The sequence below is a fragment of the Patella vulgata genome, chromosome 8 (genome assembly GCF_932274485.2).
Source record: "Patella vulgata chromosome 8, xgPatVulg1.2, whole genome shotgun sequence".
Lineage (NCBI taxonomy): Eukaryota > Metazoa > Mollusca > Gastropoda > Patellidae > Patella > Patella vulgata.
Window position 1 is genome coordinate 18462164 of NC_065886.2, and position 21217 is coordinate 18483380.

The window sequence follows — 21217 nt, forward strand, 5'->3', positions numbered from 1 at the left end:
TAACTTCCTTGCCCAAGAAATCTATCTATTAAAAGCTAGAAAGTTTCAGACAATGATTGATCTCTTATCTTGCTCGAATATCTTATCAGATATAATATACTTTATTAAATGTATATGATTGATAATTATCAAATATGCTTTGTTTCATGTGTATGATTGATAATTATCAGATATAATATGCTTTGTGTAATGTGTATAATAGATAATAATTAGATATAATATATTTAATGTGTATGATTGATAATTATCAGATATAATATGCTTTGTGTAATGTGTATGATTGATAATAATCAGATATAATATACTTTGTTTAATGTGTATGATTGATAATTATCAGATATAATATGCTTTGTGTAATGTGTATAATAGATAATTATCAGATATAATATATTTAATGTATATGATTGATAATTATCAGATATAATATGAGTGGTAAAGCTGATGAATTAGAAAGATGTAAATTAGAACAAAGAGAGTTAGAAGCTAAAGTCAATGAAAAGGAAATAGAACAGACTGAACTGACACAAAATATTAATAAATTAAACAAAGATTTATCTACACAGAAGGTAAATATCATTACGTGTATTTAATACCTTACACTACTTGACCATGGCAGCACCAGTTACTTGGACAGTTACCTTGTGAAGTCCAATTTGTATTGACTTTGAATTTGATTGCCATAGTCCACAATATATAATGCTAATTTGTATTGTCTTTTAGGATGGATGGTACTGTATTTCATTAAAACTTTTCCAAAAAATTGAAATAATTAACTATTACCAACTATTTTGATCAGATGAAAAGAAAGTTTGTCCAATGTCAGGTCAAATCTCATTTAACCAGTCTTGAAGAAAACAGAAAATATATTTGAAATGATTCAAGCAACACATATTGATGGATTTTTGATCCCAACAAACAAGCAAAATATAATTAAATCTTTAATTCTGCTTGAAGAAAAACCCATTAAAGTTTGTGTTCAAGAACTGTTTCTGATAGCAATTCTTCATGTTTATTAAAAAAAAAATGCACTTTATTTAAATTTTACTTACTAGGTTAGAGAACGAGAGCTAAATGACAACCTCCAACTACGAAAAAAAAAGTTAGAAGTTAAGCAGTTAGCTACAGAAATTGAAGAAAACACAGAAAAACTTGGTGGAGTAGATCTTACAAACATTGAAAGAGAACGAAGAAAATTGTTGAATAAAGAAGACACTTTACAAAAAGAGGTAGCTTTGTCTTCTTTGTATAGGTCTAAATTTAACTTGGACACACAACAAATTCTGTCAATGAGATATATAACAATATAAAAAAAATATTAAAATATCAAAATTTACACAAATTGTGGTATATATTGGTACATATAACTATAGCTTAGTTGCACTCTTCTAGAAAACACAATTTTTAATGTGACCATAAAAGCTAAGTTAAAACACCTTAAATACCCAATTCCATGGAATTTTATTCTCATCAATGTATTAGGATTTTAATGAGTTGGTCATGTGAAATCCGTAGAAATATGTTCTGGGGGCTTTTATTACAAGCCTAATGAATAGTATAAATAGATCCCTTGGTGGTAAAACTTGAGAATAACTGGAAAGATTATATGTGTATAATAGATTATTATGTATGTTTTCAGCGCCATACAGCTACAGGTCGTCTACAGGGTTTGAAAGATCAAATCAAGAGTTCAAAGAAAGAATTAGAGTCAGCTATGTATAAAGATGCTAGTGAAAAATACAGAGATAAAGTCATCGATATGAGGGTAATTATCTTTTAAAATCCTGGTTTAATTTTTCACATGATTTTAATATGTAAACCTTTCATTTCATCAAGGCTTTTGTAAAAATTCCATTGAAAATTTTGTCCTGTGCCATATTCACAAACTTTTAAAGCCAACTCCATTATTTACCTTATTCTTTATCTGTTCACAATCTTTTAACAACTCAAATTAAAAGGAGATATAATTTGGCACTTTTACAATTTATAGTAGGTTTTTTCTTTACAGTCCAATGAATAATTTCTGCAAATTTTGAAATACAATCTGTCATTTCTCATCTGTGGAGTATTCACAAGTTGTTATACAAGAGTATAAGACAAGAAAGCTTGTTACCCTTGCAGAATAAGAAAGTCAATATTATCAAATTTTCCCTATTTATTTTCAGACAACAGAGCTGTCTAATAAAGATTTAGAGAAATATTACAAAGCCATGGACAGGTTAGTGATTTTTATATGCCAACATTGAAATGTCACCCGTCTCTCCTTCTGTGGTCAACTCTTTCTTGTGAACACTAGATAATAATTTCAAGCATTATTGCTTTGTAGAATATTGTGAACATTTTAACAAAATTTATTATCTAATTTCAGTTTAGTGAAATATGTCTACCTACCAGATTTCTTTATTTCCTATGATTACATTCAGAGTTATTACCCTTGATCAATTATAAAAAATCTTGAGGTTAAAATGATCATCTGATTGACTTGAAATGTATATGCAGTAGAATCTGCATTAAGCAGCCACCCAAGGGAATTTTCACAACTGACCGCTTAACGGGAGTGGCCTCTTAATAAAATCTCATTGCTTTTTGTGCTGACATAAATATTAAATTAAATATTACGCTTGGAAGCGGTAAATTTGGCCGTCGCTGAATCTTGCGCCGAACGAAAATTCTTTACTCAAATCTCGGACATAACTTAACGGGAGTGGCCTTTTAATAAAATCTTGGTGCTTTTTGTGCTGACATAAATTAAATATTACGCTTGAATGCATTGGAAGCGGTAAATTTGACCGTCGCTGAATCTTGCGCCAAACGAAAATTCTTTACTCAAATCTCGGACATAACTTCTGTAAACTTGTCATTTTGTACCAACCTTCGATACTACTGTCTACCATTGTGATGCATTCCATAATATTTATCCATTTTTGTGAAGAAAATCGATGAATTCATTTTATTTTATCAAAAAAGCACATGGACAAAAAAAACATCGCTAATTTCATGACCTATTTACAGGGGGTGTAACTCTGTTTGTAATATTATAGGAGGCGCTAAGAGAGATACTAGATGATCGTGACAAAACTCGGTACTTTTATTTTATTCAATCAGTATCAAATAATGTGTCGTTACGCGTGAAAACAATGATCAGGTTAGTTGTTTAATAAAACAAAAGATTAATTAACAGATAACCCCGGGTTGATTGTTATTTTTACATTTCTTTTTATCTGATCAGTGGGGGTCCAGTTAATTAACTACTACTCACAGGATTAGTGGGGGTGTTACAAAGAACGACAAGATGGTATCATTCAACAATGGCCGTTGAATGGGCGATGTTTTGTTGAATTTATTAGTAAAATAGTGACTGCTGGCCGCGTTAGAGGAGTTACCGTGGAAAAAAGAGATGAAACAATAGAATTTCTACGGGGGGAATTTATCGTGACCGCTTACAAGGAGATGTCGCTGAATAGGAGTGGCTGCTCATACAGATTCTACTGTACAGTAGAATCTGCATTAAGCAGCCACCCAAGGGAATTTTCACAACTGACCGCTTAACGGGAGTGGCCTCTTAATAAAATCTCATTGCTTTTTGTGCTGACATAAATTAAATATTCCGCTTGGATGTATTGGAAGCGGTAAATTTGACCATCTCTGAATCTTGCGCCGAACGAAAATTCTTTACTCAAATCTCGGACATAACTTAACGGGAGTGGCCTCTTAATAAAATCGTGGTGCTTTTTGTGCTGACATAAATTAAATATTACGCTTGAATGCATTGGAAGCAGTAAATTTGACCGTCGCTGAATCTTGCGCCAAACGAAAATTCTTTACTCAAATCTCGGACATAACTTCTGTAAACTTGTCATTTTGTACCAACCTTCGATACTACTGTCTACCATTGTGATGCATTCCATAATATTTATCCATTTTTGTGAAGAAAATTGATGAATTAATTTTATTTTATCAAAAAAGCACATGAACAAAAAAACATCGCTAATTTTATCACCTATTTACAGGGGGTGTAACTCTGTATGTAATATTATAGGAGGTGCTAAAACGTCTGTTTAACAATAAAGTGGCAATGGAAAAGAGATATTAGATGATCGTGACAAAACTTGGTACTTTTATTTTATTCAATCATTATCAAATAATGTGTCGTTACGCGTGAAAACAATGATCAGGTTAGTTGTTTAATAAAACAAAAGATTAATTAACAGATAACCCCGGGTTGATTGTTATTTTTACATTTCTTTTTATCTGATCAGTGGGGGTCCAGTTAATTAACTACTACTCACAGGATTAGTGGGGGTGTTACAAAGAACGACAAGATGGTATCATTCAACAATGGCCGTTGAATGGGCGATGTTTTGTTGAATTTATTAGTAAAATAGTGACTGCTGGCCGCGTTAGAGGAGTTACCGTGGAAAAAAGAGATGAAACAATAGAATTTCTACGGGGGGAATTTATCGTGACCGCTTACAAGGAGATGTCGCTGAATAGGAGTGGCTGCTCATACAGATTCTACTGTACCTTGGTAATGTTACACGAACAAAACAAAAGGAATGGCATTTAACGTCCCATCATCACAATACTTTGTTCATTTTGAAAAGATCATTTGTTTATCTGTTGTCATGTGTGCACTGCTTGGGATGAAAGTTTTGCCCAGACACCAGACAGTGGCTTGTTCACCTTCTATACATTAGATTCTAGTCAGACAGAGAGCACCCTGTTAATTTTAAACAATTTATGACAATTACTTTCAGTTTCTGGTATAGGTGGTTTGTATTTTAGGTGACAAGGCGTAGGGGTCACCTGCCTAACCTTTGGTATTTTCTCTCAATAATTTGGTTCTCTCCCATTTCTAAAGAATTGTTGAAATAAAAATATTCAATATGTTCTCCCCTAAAATGACCTGGTTTGTGTCAAATGAACATTACTGTAAAACACATTTATCACTTGCTTTTCTGTCTAATTTTCCCCCTAGACATGGTTTGTTGGGTTGGTTTTTTTTTCAATTCTAACTGGTTGATATCTGTTATTTTTATAATTATCAATACATTATTTCAATTCATTAAACTGATTTTGAATATCTTTCTATACATATTTATTACTTGTGATTAGATATTATCATTATTTGATGCAGGGCGATAATGAACTACCATAACCAGAAAATGAAAGATATAAACAAGATTATCAGAGAGCTGTGGAGAAATACCTACAAAGGAAATGGTAAGTACAATGTATTATGCTCATTATAAAAACTTCATTGCAAAATATTGTTAGTTGTGTGAAGTTATTAATGGAGAAGTGGTATCAAGTGTTCTAGAAATAGTGTGAATCGCCAGCATCAGATGGGTTATAGTGACAAAAGAAATCTTGCTTTCTCTCTCTGTGAATTATACTTCATTAACCTGGTCTCGAGACAGAATATACTGGGATGATCTTATCTCCCTTGAGAGGTTATATCTGTCCAAAATTTACCTTGCATTATGTACCCAATAACAGCTGGGTAAACTGGAATACAGGAATAAAGTGTTCTTGTATAATTGTCCACCTGTCAACTATGATATATAATTGTCTGAATAATAAATCACTTTGGGCTTTCTTAATAATAGGGCTGAGCTGTAAATCCTTGTCAAAGACACGAGTAGTGCCGTAATACTGCAAGCGATTTATTTTAATCTCCTTTATAGATATATTATATGCCAGATATTACTGTATATGCTGAATAGTGTAATGGTGTATTGAATGAGACCATTACCTACCCCACTTATAAGACACATCCCAAATAATGCTGTTAAAACTTTAAAATTTAGATACCAATTTAACATAAATTTAAGTATTTCCATCTGATTCCTATTAATTTCTTGGTTATAATGTGCAGCCAGTTAACCCAAGAAGTGCTAGAAAGATTCATATGTCTACCGATCGTACAGCTATTACTACAACCATTATGTATTTAAATTATATGAAATAAAATAATTTAACAACACAAATTGGAATGAGTTTGTAGACGACCAAGTATTTTAATTCTTCATTTTAGATTTGTCTTCATTTTAGTTTTTATACACCCACATTTATACAACCTATGCATTTGATAACTTAATGAGAAAACACTATCAAGGTTACAGCAAAACATCTCATAAAATATGTAATTTGAGCAAGTCCCTTCATTATTCTATCAACAAATATTGTATTTTGATTTATCAGTTAATTAAGCAAGCTGGTAATACTAACTTGCCAGAAGAAGAACTAAGAACCAGTCTTAACATGTTAAAAAATATAAGCACTAAAACATAAATAAAACTAGATCTGCCAGGCAGATATGAAAGCTTTCATATTCACGGTCACTTCCTGTCACATGTCATGGGTTATATAAAGAATCTCAATAAGAAAAAAATAATTATTAAAATCGGTCAAAAACTTGCAAAGTTATAAGCTTAAATATATAGAGAAAGATTTCACCCAGGCGAAAAAATTATCTGAAAAATAAAGGAAAATAACTAATACTTGTATTGCTGTAATCAGATTGACTTTCTGTTCAAGAAAATTCAGTAAAAAACAGATCAAGCCATTTAAAAATGGGACGGATCAGAAAATGAATTGAAAATGAAGGATAAGGACTGAAAAATGGCAGAAAAACAAAAAAAATGGCTGGGAAAATATTGAAAAATAAAATAAAATGGAAAAAAGAGTTAGTAAAATAAATCAAAAAGTCACAAAGTTACAGCTATGTAGGTCAAATTTTTCATCAGTAAATTTCTGTGATTTCGGATTTGTAAAACGTTTTGAAAATATATTTATGCAAAGCCACCACCCATTCTTGGATGGAGGCTAACCAGAAATATATTAATAATTTAATTTGGAAATAGGAGACGACTTCACGAAGCGACGGCCTATTCCGAATATTTCCAAGAGGTTAATGTGAATTTTCACTTGTAAAAAGACTTTATCGGCTTGAAAAACATTGAAGTGGAAATTCAAAATTCTGAAGTTTTCAAATACTAAAAATTTGACCATGAGCCAGGCTATCCAGAAATATATTAATTTCAGAAATAGGAGATAAATTTAACAATCTACGGCCTATTGCGTTTATTTGCAAGCCCGTTAATCTAGATTTTTCACTATTTTTCATATTCATTTTTAAATGGTTACCATCAGTTGGCCTAAATCAAATTTCTGCTCTTACCGTTTTTTCGGCATTCCTTCAAGGATTCGGAAAATTTAACTCCCATGTCTGTAAGTAAAATATCACAAAAGCCTTCGGGATTTTTCATGTTTCAAAAGGGTGGCACTTCAGGTTCGATCGACAAACTCCATATTTTGTGTACGCATCAGTAATTTCTTAGCTAGTACAGAAAACAAATTTCAAGGAACTTTGACCTAATTTTTTTTTATTTTTTCAAAAATTTGTCCCTTAATTTCTCCAAGGGGAGATAAGTTAGGAAATTTCTAATGATATCATTGAATAATCTTTGAGAGGCATTCAATAACTGGATACAGCAATAAACTATAACACTTATGGCCAAAATAGCTACTTATCTATTTGGGTGATGTTTCGAAGAGTATTCTCTCAACGTTATCAAGCTAATACAGTAATACAAATTGTTGTTTATTACAGATTTAATGTCAATACAATAAATATGATATTATGGACAGGTTGATTTAATTAAATTATTTACACTTGAAAATTGTTAAAAACACAAAATAAAAAAAATCCTCGGATATCAAAAGTTTCTTAAAACACACTTATAAATTTGCTGTCATAATAAAGTTAAAACAGTAGGTCCTGCTGACTAATGTTTGGTGTCAACAGAGCGGATAGAAAAAACCCTGTGGGAAAGGAAAATGCTCGCAGTAAAAACCACATAGCTGGACCCGTAGATTATTTGCATATTAAAAGTGTTCAGCCAATAAATTCCATAATGTTAAAATTAGTTATAAGTTCAAGACTTATAGGCATTCCTTTAGAGTTTTTCTTGCGTACAGCTCTCCACAGATAAAAGTTGCCTGAAAAGAAAAGAAGAGTCAGCAGCAACACACAAAAATAACAATAAAACAAATTGAACCATTTATAAGAATAGATAAATTTTTAAACACAGATTAAATTAAATTGACTGATGTGCACTGTCATTGTTAATAATGGTTGTGGCTTAGGGACCAATCTGGTCTACACAACCAGTTATCTTTCCTTGACTAGTGCTCTTTTAACACAACTAACTTAACAGTAAATTCCTGATTCTGCTATGAACTTTGCGATAGCTTCATAAATTTTATATGACATATTCTGAGTTGGGAAAAGTATATTTTGGAGGGTATATTGAAGTTTGGCTTCTTCCATTAAGCTTTGTACAGGGAGTCTTTTCTCTTCCAAATTATTGCATGCAATGATGACATGATTAACGGTCAAATTGTGGCCACATTCGCACTTCACTGGGTTAAATTTATGGTCAGTAATTAAATCCTTAGTTCTTAATCTTGTGTAATTAAAGTAGCTAAGTCTCTAACTCAATATCATCCAAAGTCTTCGACATTGAAAACACGAATTATTGGTCAATTTAAATCATCATTGATGTTGTGATCTTACCGGGAAAAGATAAGCTTCTGATATCCAATATTTAAGACAAAATATACATTTTACCATTGGTACACGAATCGTGTACCATAATGCGTTTCAGTGCCATTTGTAACAAGGGACTCGAAGAACAAGGCTAGACATATACCACAAGTCCTGTCAAACGGTGACCCCATATTCTTATCTGGAGAGCATGTGCAATAAATACTATTGGTGTAGACTGGAATAACCAGACGCTAGAGATTGCCATTGATTGAGACTTTAGGCGTATTTCGCCGAACATAACTGATTTGAAATTAGGGTAAAAACGGAAACGATTGAATGTAAATCAGTTTATATACATTCATATTACATTATTATATGCGTTGCGACCCATTTGTCAATTTCTAGATCCCAAATATTAGCAACTTAGCTCCTTTAAGCCACAAATTTTGTGTAATGGGTGATTGATCTCCGTCTTTACAACCAGATCGTTGTTTAAATTGAATCTAAAAGTATTTGCTCTGGCCAACTCAATTCTCCATTCTGATTTAATTTTAGTTTTGACGATGCTATTAAATTCCTGAACGCTATATTTTAAGTATTCAGACTCATTGCCTACTATGCCAACATGGAATGGTATCCATGTAAATTCTACGGTTTTATTTTTGTTTCGGAGGGAATAAACACTTCCTCGAATATTCTGAAAAATTTCTGGTCTAGGTGTTTTTTTGTCATGTATTATTGACTTTATGCTGCTATGGGAGTCTAACACAATGACTGCTCTTTGATGATGGATGACACAAGCCACTCAAGAGCTGTGGATATCTTTTAATGGTTTAATCAACGGGGTTATCGTTGCTGTTTTCCAGCTTGTAGGAATTATTCCTTCTGACCATGATTTATTGAATAATTCAAGAATTAAATTACATAATGACCCAGAGAGTTTTCTTAACATGCTATATTTTATTTGATCTTCACCAACCGCCGAGTCAATTTTGCTACTTAAACCTTTATGCATTTCCTCTATGGTAAAGGGAAAGTTAATTGCTTTATGATCATCTGCTTAGTTACGCAATGGTTTATTCCAATGAAATGATGATAGATACAAGACTACTGGACAGATAATAATGGCAACTACAGTACGATTGCATGAGTTATATTAAGATAACGGTAATCAACTTGTAATAACTATCTTATGTGTAGTGATTATATGTGCAATTAAGACTAAAATAAACCTTATTGTTGTAGCCAATCTTAAAAGATGATGAAGTGATATAATATAACAAGGAAAATATTACTCATAAAAAATGAAATAATCTTAATAATTATAAAAAAGTTTCTATAAAGGCCTTCTATTCCAAATAAATAAGTAGACGTTTTTCCATAACTATTTATTGATATCATTGAATTTGGATCAATGGGATCTACTGATTTCCAAATTTCATGAAAATCGTACTAATATTAAAGAAGTCATAAATTTGGTTTTACTTCCGGGATGAAATGCCAATCACGTCATTTTCGAATTTCAAAAATCGGAAATAGCAGATTTGAAGTAAATGTTTTAAGGTACACAAAGAAAAAAGAATTAGTAAAATAGGTCTATAGGGTCCACAAGCTAAAAATGCGATTTTTCGTACAATCAGGGGCCATAATTCAGGAAGTTATGGTCCGATATGCGTGAATATCGACAGGAACCGAGATCTTTGGGTTATAAACTTACATTTCAAGTTTCAACAAAATCGGATAAAAATTGTGACCTCTATAGGGTCCACAAACTAAAAACGCGATTTTTCATACAATCAGGGGCCATAATCCATGAAGTTACGGGCCGATACATGCCAATATCGAAAGGAACTGAGATCTTAGGGAGATTGAATTACAGAAGTCCTTTGCCTTTAAGTTGTCACTGATCTGGCTGATATATCATGAACAGCTGTTGATTTTCTTCCAAACAACTTTTTTATTTCTGTTCGACATCCCTTGATTCTCCAGTAATAGGCGATGGGATTTAGAAAACTGTTCAGTGAAAGAAAGATCAAGATGATTGCACGAATAGTTTGATCATACGGAATGAGTAGAACTTCATCTGTTATACTTATATAGAAAAAAATACTGCCTATCGGTAGGTAACAGAGAACAAAAGCTAGCAGAAGAACAGCTATAGTAATTGTTGTCTTTGTTTCACTCCTAGCTATAGCTCTAAAACTGCTGGTGGGTTCCTCCTGGTGTACCACTGTAATAGGAACTATTACTCTAAGATGTTGACGAATTACTATATAGATGTATAAGTACATTCCCAACAGTGCAAAAATGGCTGTTAAATACGTCAATGACATAAAACGACATAGTCCTAAGCTACCACAAGCAATATAGTCACACGAATATACACCGCCAAATCCATTCATATAAAAGGCAAAAACAATTGCAAGTGAAATGGGAAAGATTAATATCTTGCAAATTAAAACTTTTTTCCATGTTACCACTTTTCTAAAAAGAAATGGGAACCTTATGGAAAGAAAGCGCTCAACAGTTATCATCACTGCTACAAACAAAGCCATTAATAGAGATGTTAATCCATAGGTAACACGGTAAATGCAGAAACTGTCTCTATTCAGAATTTCAGATGGCATCAGACTTATTTGCATGCCAGTGGTTCCAATGAATATACCAGAAACAACAAATCCTGAATAACAAACTTTTAAACGTGGTATAATAGATTTAGTTTTGAATATTGCTACCCAGGTCACAGCATTTAATACAGCAGTGGTTAATCCAATAACACCTGTCAATGCTTTTATTGAGATTTGCACATTTTCTATTTTATCTCTAAATCCTGATGTGTTGAAATTACTTTGATTTCTATAAAGTTCCATTTCGATCCACTAATTATAGTAATTGTTTCTCTTCTGATGTTGGACATAAAATGAACGTTGATTTCTCATTGCAAACTGTAAGCTCATCAGGTTACGAGTTTCTAATAGGTAGATATTGAGATTATAATGATGATGAACATTATGGATTATTTTATATCTGGAAAATTATCTTTGGTTTAAACAGGCATTATGTAAAAGGTAAATCTGCCTATTGCAGGTCTTTCTTTGAGCACAGTAGATAAGAAAACTAAATTGTATGTACTTATAGCCAGTGATTACTCTATGCTTTTTACGGCAAGTTAACACCAATCTGATTAGAATTAATTCAGCTATCTTGACTCAAAGTCGCAAATATAGATCTTCCGTAAAAACGACTTTGCCAATTATCGAAAATTATTTTAATCCCCTCAGATGTAGGAATTTTTATTCCTTAAATACCTATATACAGCCGGCGTGTGTATTCATTAATGCCTGACTGATTCCTTAACCCCCTAATTAAATAAAACAATTGACAACAGAATAATTTGTTTTGTAATTTATTTTAATTTAAGATCCAATTTAGAATTTGTTTTATAATATCATAACAAAGACAGTCACTGTAGCCATATTCCCTGTGTCATTTTAATAAGAATAAGCCAAAAGTAAACCAACAATAATTGACTTCCGATTAAAACAACAAGATTGGTGTGAAATTTTTATCAATGTCACTACATAAAAATCTATGAAAACAATAGAAATAATTGATTATGGGCTTTTATAGAGTGAAATGGTTTCAAGTAATAATTATATACTCTTCAAAAAAAAGTAGGGAATATTCAGAAACAATACAAAACTGCGGAAATGCACTGCTGTTTTTATTAGAGGTAACCAGTGTATGTTAATAACAGCCCAATTGCCTACACATGAACATAAACAGTTCATATGGGCGACTAATCTGCCCGCCCCATTTCACTCGCAAAGAGATACATTGTCAAAAGTGAAAATGGACGTTTTTGATTTTTGTCTTAATAATGAGTAATTGTTACACCAATCCTTAGACATTCAGATATTCTTCGTGGCATGCTCCTTATCAACCGTCCAATCACAATTTGGGGCAATCTGACCCACTCCTCTTGCAGTGTCACGGCAAATTCTTGCAGTGTTGTCTGTTGACGTTGACGTCGACGAACACGTCTCCCGATCAAATTAAACATAACACACTAAAGCAAAGATACGCTAAACAGTAAATCTTATGCAAGAACCGATAGGAAAGCAAACATGGATAGGATAAACCAGCAAGCGGCAGTTTTCATCAACCCTTCCTTGAAGTGTCAAATTTGACAATGAACCCCTCCCTCGTGTATGGCGCTACTGCGTGTCACATGTGCAGCTCAGTGGTTCTGTTGAGGCGATAAATTCTTCATCTGTGAACATACTCTCAAAGCATGTCAAGTGTCCATGACTATTTATCACTCACCAATTGGTATCAGATGTATTTGATATTCATGGCCATGAATACCATGCAATTTTCGCGCCAAATTTAACCTTACATGGTAATAAGATTCTCAGCATTGATTGGCTTTGAATTTCAAATGGGGTTGTGACAAACGTTGTTCTTTGTGTATAGAAATTGTTATTATTATTGACATATAGCTAATAACGATTATATAGACAAGTGAATGGCACCATTCGTATTTCTGTGCTTACTGTGCTTATAGACAGTGATAGATAATGTATATAACTATGTGTAGTCCCTGTGACATCCCCAGCCAATCAACCGGATTAAGGCTGCAATTGAAAAATTGAAAAGTGTTTTTGGGTGTCTGATGCTTAAGGGTAATATGTCGAATAATTTTAACCAGATTGATGTGAACTTGCCATAATGTGTATATAAAATCTAGTATGAACTCTTGATGCCATCGGATGGCTCTGATTTTAATGATTTAATTTAAAAAAGAGGTGAGGCTAAGACTCAAATGACCAGTACAGTGATTAAGATCAATGCACACATCTTGTCAAAATTACAGCCATTGATAACTATGATCAAAATAAAGTAATTTTAGTGAAATTTTTAATACTGGTATATTCATTTTGCATTATCTATTTTTATACGACTACATTTTCATGTGGACGTATTATGCCGTCGCCCCTGTCCATCCGGATGTCTGTCCAAAAAATTTTTGTAGACATTCTACAGGTCACAATTTTTATTCAATTTAGACGAAACTTGAAATATAGGTCTATCTTCCAAAGATCTTGGTTCCTTTCGATATTGGTATGTATTGGACCATAACTTAATAGATTATAGCCCCTGAGTGTACGAAAAATCACATTTTTGGCTTGTGGACACTCAAGGTCACTTTTGATGAAACTTGATATGCATGTTTATAACCCAAAGATCTTGGTTCCTGTTGATATTCGCACATATCTGATCGTAACTTCCTGGATTATGGCCCCTGATTGTACGAACAATCACATTTTTAGGTTGTGGTACCTCTAGAGGTCACAATTATTATCCGATCCAAAAAAAACCTGTTCGAATGTATCACCGTTATACTGTAATTAACTTTTCGTGTATTATGCAGTGCAATAGTTTGTTGACAATAATGTAATGTAATACCGTGTAACCAGGTTATCATTTAATCTATCAGCCAATTTCATGTAATTTGTACTGGTGTCCATTTTGATAATGAGCATCAAATTTACAACGATTCGTTTCCTAATCAATGCTTGTTATATATTCGTCAGCCATGTGAAATAATAGAAACTAAGGCCCTTAAGCTGCTTTATAATTAAATGTTTTGATTTATTTTTACCAGAATGAGGAAGGTATATCAGATGATATATTGATTTATTTGTTTTTTTCCTGATTATAATTTTCTACATGGTTATTGTTCATCATTAGTCACATTCTATATTGATTTGAAGAGTTTATTTTAAAGTAGCTATGTCTCTAACTCGATATCATCCAAAGTCTTTGACATTGAAAACACGAATTATTTGTCAATTTAAATCAACATTGATAATGTGATCTTACCGGGAAAAGATGGGCTTCTGATATCAAATATTTAAGACAAAATAAACATTTTACCATTGGTACATGAATCGAATACCATAATGCGTTTCAGCGCCATTTGTAACAAGGTACTCGAAGAACAAGGCTAGACATATTCCTCAAGTCGTGTCAAACGGTGACATCACATTCTTATCTCGAGAGCATGTGCAATAAATACTATCGGTGTAGACTGTATTAACCAGATGCTAGAGATTGAAATTCGATTGAAACTTCTGGCGTATTTCACCGAACATAACTGATTTGAAATTAAGAGTAAAAACGGAAACGATTGAATGTAATCAGTTTATATACATTCATATTACATTATTGTATAAATTGCGACTCATTTGTGTCAATTTCTAGGTCTAAAATATAAGTGATTTAGCTCCTTTAAAGTTTATTTGATATTTTTATGTCAACCCCCTCATACATCATTCTGTCTGTATACTCTTTATATATGTGATTTGGGCAAGTGATGGTAGGATGATTTTTCATACAAACTGACTGGGTTTATTGGCCTGGTCAATCTGATTAAAACACAGATCCCATTTCATTTTGTATTTTATAATTCAAAATTTCGCATCACTACACTAGGATCTGGAAAACTTGTTGAATAACCTGCGTTTTGGTTGATGTGAGGGATTAGCCAATCAAATTGTCTGTTGAGTCGAGGGGGGTTGGGTGGTTGAATGGTTAACCGGCACCAGTTAAATCACAAGGTCTGTCAATGAGTCAAGTTGTGTGGTTTTAATTCTCTGCTTGTACATGACAAGGAGTAGGGTTGCTTGTCCAACCTTGTGGGTTTTCTCCGGGTTCTCTGGTTTCCTCCCACTGCACGCACATGAAGTATTGAAATAAAATTGAACCATGTGTTAGTCCTGAAATGACCTAGTTTGTGTCAAGTGGGCTTTAAACCCCATTTCTCTACCTCTCTGTTGAGTTGAGTTTTTGTCATGTAGGATGAGGAACTGTGACTAGACATTCACTAAAGCAAAAGTGGTATTTCCAAATATACACACTGGCCCTGATTGGTTAATCGATTGACTAATCTTGTATGACCCCTGGCACAATCTTTATTATTAAAGCGACTTCAAATAATTCAGAACAACTGTGCCAGAATCATCACAAGAACAGCCAAACGTCAACATATAACATCTGTCCTTAAATCGCTTCACTGGTTACCAATAGAGGCTCGTATAAACTTTAAAATCTTAACACTGGTCTACAAGTCTCGGCATGATTCGGCTCCATCCTATATCACAGATCTTATGCAGCCTTATGTACCAAACCGACCACTCTGTTCACAGAATAATCTATCACTTGCTGTACCTTCAACTAAATTAAAATCTTTTGGTGATAAAGCCTTCAGTGTATATGGTCCACGACTATGGAATGACTTACCTGACAAAATAAAGTGTTCAGAAACAGTTGCTCAATTTCGATCTAGACTTAAGACGCATATGTTCACGATGTATTATCTACAGTAGCTATTAACTTACAGCGCTTAGAGCATGCTCATGGATGGATTAAGCGCTATATAAATGTACATTATTATTATTATTATTATTATTTCACTACAACCGGCCAGATCTTCAAATAGTGGCAGCCATCGCAAGTATTCTAAAACAAAACACAATATAGATCTGTATTTTTTTCTGATTGTGACCGAGTGAACAACATTTGAAGTGTTATGCAGTTATTGCCCCTTTCAACAAAACATTTTAAAAGGCTCTACAGTCCGAGTTTTTGAAAATATTTTTACCAAACTTGCTGAGATTGCTATGATTGTAAAAAACGAGAAAGTCTATCTAAATTGCCCCTCTACTGGTCAGAGTTCATGTATTGAATGTTTTTGAGATTTTACTGTAAAACCTTGCTGGGATTCATCATGCACACATTCCAATTCTTAAGTTAAGTGGCTTGGTTTTGATTCCTCGCTTGTATGTGACAAGGAGTATGGTTACCTTCAAGCCTCATGGTTTTTCCCCGGGTCCTCTGGTTTCCTCACACAGCTATAGATCCTGTAATGCAAGCGAATTATTGAAATAAAATTGAACCATGTTATTCCCGAAATGACCTAGTATGTGTCAAGTGGGCGTTAAACCCAATCTCTCATTATCTCTCATAAAACAAAGCTGCTAGTGGATGTATTTTTATTGCTTGTCAACGCTATGTCCCTTTTTGTTTTAGATATAGAGACGATAGAAATTCGATCCGATGATGATGATGGTGCCCAGATGAAAACTAGACGTAATTATAATTATCGGGTCGTTATGATCAAAGGTGATGCAGCACTAGATATGAGAGGCAGATGTAGTGCTGGACAAAAGGTAAGAACAACCATTCTACTTTAAATAATATATATGAAATAACAATAACTAAATCGAGGACTCCCAAGAATTAGACAAATTTGGGAAAACCAAGAGACCTTTAGAAATATGAATCAAGTAACATCTGAGATACAAGATGCCATGGTTTGAACTTGAACTCCTTAACACCAATCAACACATGTACATAAGAGGACCAGAAAACTTGTTGAAAGCATCCAGATCAAGCAGCACAACCAGGTCCTATGGTTAATGAACCCTGGTGTGAGTGTATGTGCCTTGGAGATAAGGGCACCTTCTCAACCTTTGTGGGTTTACTCTGGTTTCCTCCCACAGGAAAAAACCCTATGCATGTGCTAAATATAGTAAAAATAAGACTTGTCTGTGATATGACCCATAGTGGAAGCTGACGTTAAACCCTAAGAAGAACAGCGACAACCTAGATGTAGGTGGGAGCAGACGTTCAACCCTAAGAAGAACGACAACCTAGATATACAAAATGTAGGTGGAAGCAGACATTAAACCCCACGAACCTATATGTTATCATTTGCTTGATAAAGACGAGAGAATAATTGTCAAAATGTTGCATGTTAATACACAATAATTGTGATTCCATATACAAGTTTAGTGTGTTACTAAATACCTCTCAAAGTTGCACATTCTACTGGCCATCTGCAGTTTGGCACTTCTCCCATTGAGATCGGAAAGTCACCGGAGAGAACATTTCCTGAAACATACTTAAAATAGAATAAATTCCAACACAATTTGTTCTCTTTTGTAATTGATCAATAATCCAATGTGAGCATGCATCCATTTTATCAATCAGCATACAAGTGTACATGCTTATTTCACCAATCAGCATGTGAATACGTCATCAGGATGCAAGTACAAGTTTATTACATGAAGTCAAATTCTTAAAACTCATCATCTCAGATATGTATTTTTGTATTACAGGTATTAGCATCCTTAATAATTCGTCTTGCGTTAGCTGAAACATTTTGTGTAAATTGTGGTATTTTAGCTTTAGATGAACCGACAACTAATTTAGATCGTGAAAATATAGAAGGACTGGCATATGCTCTAGTTGAGTGAGTAATACTTACATCTATTGTTAGTTAGTCTCATTAATTACACAATTCAGGTTTTGCAGTCGTCATATATTGTCCCCGCTAACTGGGAGGTCCTGTGTTGACCTTGTCCGTGGTGTCCAACCTCATGGGTTTTCTCCGGGTCCTCCAGTTTCCTCCCACTGCTAAAGAACCCTATGCGCAAGCGAATTATTGAAATAAAGTTGAACCATATGTCGAGTGGACGTTACACCCCATTTCTCTCTCTCTCTCTTGTCCGTGGTGCATTACAGAGGGCCTGGCAAGGAACAATATGTAGTCGTTTGGATGGGACGAAAAACCGAGGTACTGTTTACACATTGTAGTGTATGTAAAAGAACCCTTGAAAGTTGGAATTTTCAATACAAGAGTAGGCTGTAGTGCCTCTGTTTGAGCAAAATTTTCCTCATAGCACACTGTATAGTGTACGTCCATATTCAATAGAACAGTAGGATGTTAAACCCCATTTCATTTCCAATTTAAGGACATAGATAATAATATATTATGATGCATGTTTATGTATTTCATTCCATAGTCATTCTTGATTTATTTGTTAGAATTATCAAGAGTCGATCAGGACAAAGAAATTTTCAGTTAGTAGTTATAACTCATGATGAAGACTTTGTGGAACTCCTTGGAAGATCCGATTATGTGGAAGAATTCTATAAAGTAAGAAAAAATCAAAAGTAAGTATTGCTAAACAAAACATATTAAACAGTTTACTGAAATATTATTTATAATTGTTAGAATATTTTAGGTTTTATGTCTGTACTGCAATTAAAGCTACATTCCCACAAAAGGGTAGCCCATTTCCAATAAAAGTACGTCAATTCTGGTATATATTATATATTATGGAAATTAGAGACATGCTATCTTATTGGAAAACTACTGGTTTCCCCGAAAACACACTTAGAGTGCACACACACTGGACAAAAAATGTGAGGGTAGTCCTAAAAGACAGGCTGTTGCCTGGCTGTCTTTTTGATTGGCATAGGAATTACTTGTTATGTAATGTTATATTTGGATCCTTGGATCCAGGGGTGTTACACAGTTACATGTGGGTGAAAAAGAAAAACAAGCATTCTCCATGTTAGAATTCCAATCTCTTTCTTTATTAATCAAAAAAGCAGAAGAACTACAAAATAAGGGAGACAACTTGTGTCAACCCAAACATAAGGTTTCAGCCCACAGTGATATAGAATAAACCACAATATGACAGTAGCTAGCAGTTGTAAGAACAGTGACTTAAATGTACAGCAGACTTTGTGATTAAACGGCAGAAAAAGAAGAATTTACTTAGGCTTCGATATTTATGATAAATGGACAGCGAGTAACAACAAAATCAAGCTGTAAATGGGTCGGTCATCAATCATGTTACATGACAAACAAGGTGGCTTAAAATAGATTTTTAGACTTTGGGGTAATTCCTAGCGATTTGATGCAAACTTGTGATAGATAAATTAGTTTAAATATGTTTATAGTCCAAATATAGCCTATAATCAAATTACAAGGTTCGTACATTGTAAGGCATTGTTAAGTTTTGTGGTTATGGTTATTCAGTAATTGTAAAAATTCTATATTTCAGTGGATGTTCCAACTTATTAAAGGCTAAAGTTGAAGATTTACACATGGGACGATAATATAGATACAATAATTTACTATCAATCACAAAAATATACAGTCTAATACTTATTTGATTAAGGGCCTTTGATCTCTTGTTTGTACATATGTTCATGGCAAAGTCAGTTTAGAAAACAATTTATACAATATGTACTGGTAATAATTTAAGTCATATTTTCTTGTATTCACTACCTGGAAATCTATTGTTATTTAGGTAAAAAAAATCGAAGAACTAAATGGGCTGCTCAGATAAAGTAGGGCTGTGGGGGTATGTTTTGTTTTGAATATTATGATATCTGTATATGTTATATAATTAAATATAAGAATATGTCACTATGAATGTTTCTAGAAAAGCTGTGACATAAGTCTGACAGTGGTTCATTTTAACTTCTTTGTTTATGTTCATTATTTACTTCACATTTTTAACAGTGTCAACTATTCAGTAAAATAAACTTAAATCCAGCCATGATTGTTATTCCCTGCTTTTGTTTAAATGGATATCTTAAAAGATTGTTATTTCGTAAGTTCGTTTTACTAATGGCTAATGATCCGGTTTCTATTATAGCAGATATATTCACCATTTCAAATACTTCTAGCTCAATGTTCATTACATTTTGATACGTCCACATTATATTATGTTGTCATCTAAATTTGTCCATCTTTAGATATATTATGTGTATGATCTGGCTTGTTTTGCCAATAATTCGCATTTAAATAATTATTGTGTTACTATGGAAACATTATGCAATATCTTATTACTAGTATTTAATTGTTGATTACAAATAACACAATAGATCGTATGTCCGTCAGGTAGCTTCCACAACATGTTCCTGGGTTTCTTGTGTTTTTAAACCATATTTTTATATGCCCACATTGAAATGTGGTCTTATATTGTCGTCGCTACCATCCATCCATCGATGAATTAATTTTATTTTATCAAAAAAGCACATGAACAAAAAACCATCGCTGATTTTATCACCTATTTACAGGGGGTGTAACTCTGTATGTAATATTATAGGAGGCTTTAAAACGTCTGTTTAACAACAAAGTGGCAATGGAAAAGAGATATATAGATGATCGTGACAAAACTTGGTACTTTTATTTTATTCAATCAGTATCAAATAATGTGTGATCGTTACATGTGAAAACAATGATCAGGTTAGTCGTTTAATAAAACAAAAGGTTAATTAACACATAATCCCGGGTTGATTGTTATTTTTACATTTCTTTTTACCTAATCAGTGGGGGTCCAGTTAATTAACTACTACTCACGGGATTAGCGGGCATGTTACAAAGAACAACAAGATGGTATCATTCAACAATGGCCGTTGAATGGACGATGTTTTGTTGAATTTATTAGTAAAATAGTGACCGCTGGCCGCATTAGAGGAGTGACCGTTGAATAAAGAGATGAAACAACAGAATTTTTACGGGGGGAATTTATCGTGACCGCTTACAAGGAGATGTCGCTGAATAGGAGTTGCTGCTCATACAGATTCTACTGTACTGCCAGAGTTTTGGCCCTTGATCAATTGCTTGTGGACGCTCTAGAGGCCAAAGTTAATGTCTGATTGACTTTATATTTATACAGTGTTTAAGGTCATGAGACAAAGAAGCCTTTCCATTTTCAACAATTTCTGATGATTATGGCTATTAATATCAAATGTTTAGGGCAGAACTACAAGCCAAATGGGTTGTTATTCGTAATC

General features: G+C 33.4%; 1 long non-coding RNA gene across 1 annotated transcript; it reads right to left on the reverse strand.

The window, feature by feature from the left end:
• Positions 1-16108: 16108 nt before the first annotated feature.
• Positions 16109-18990, reverse strand: LOC126829576 (uncharacterized). Its single transcript, XR_007683460.1, has 4 exons — positions 18944-18990; positions 17886-18550; positions 17426-17519; positions 16109-16476 (listed from the first exon to the last, which is right to left on the reverse strand). It is a non-coding gene; the product is annotated as an uncharacterized LOC126829576 (long non-coding RNA).
• Between the last annotated feature and the right edge of the window lie 2227 nt (positions 18991-21217).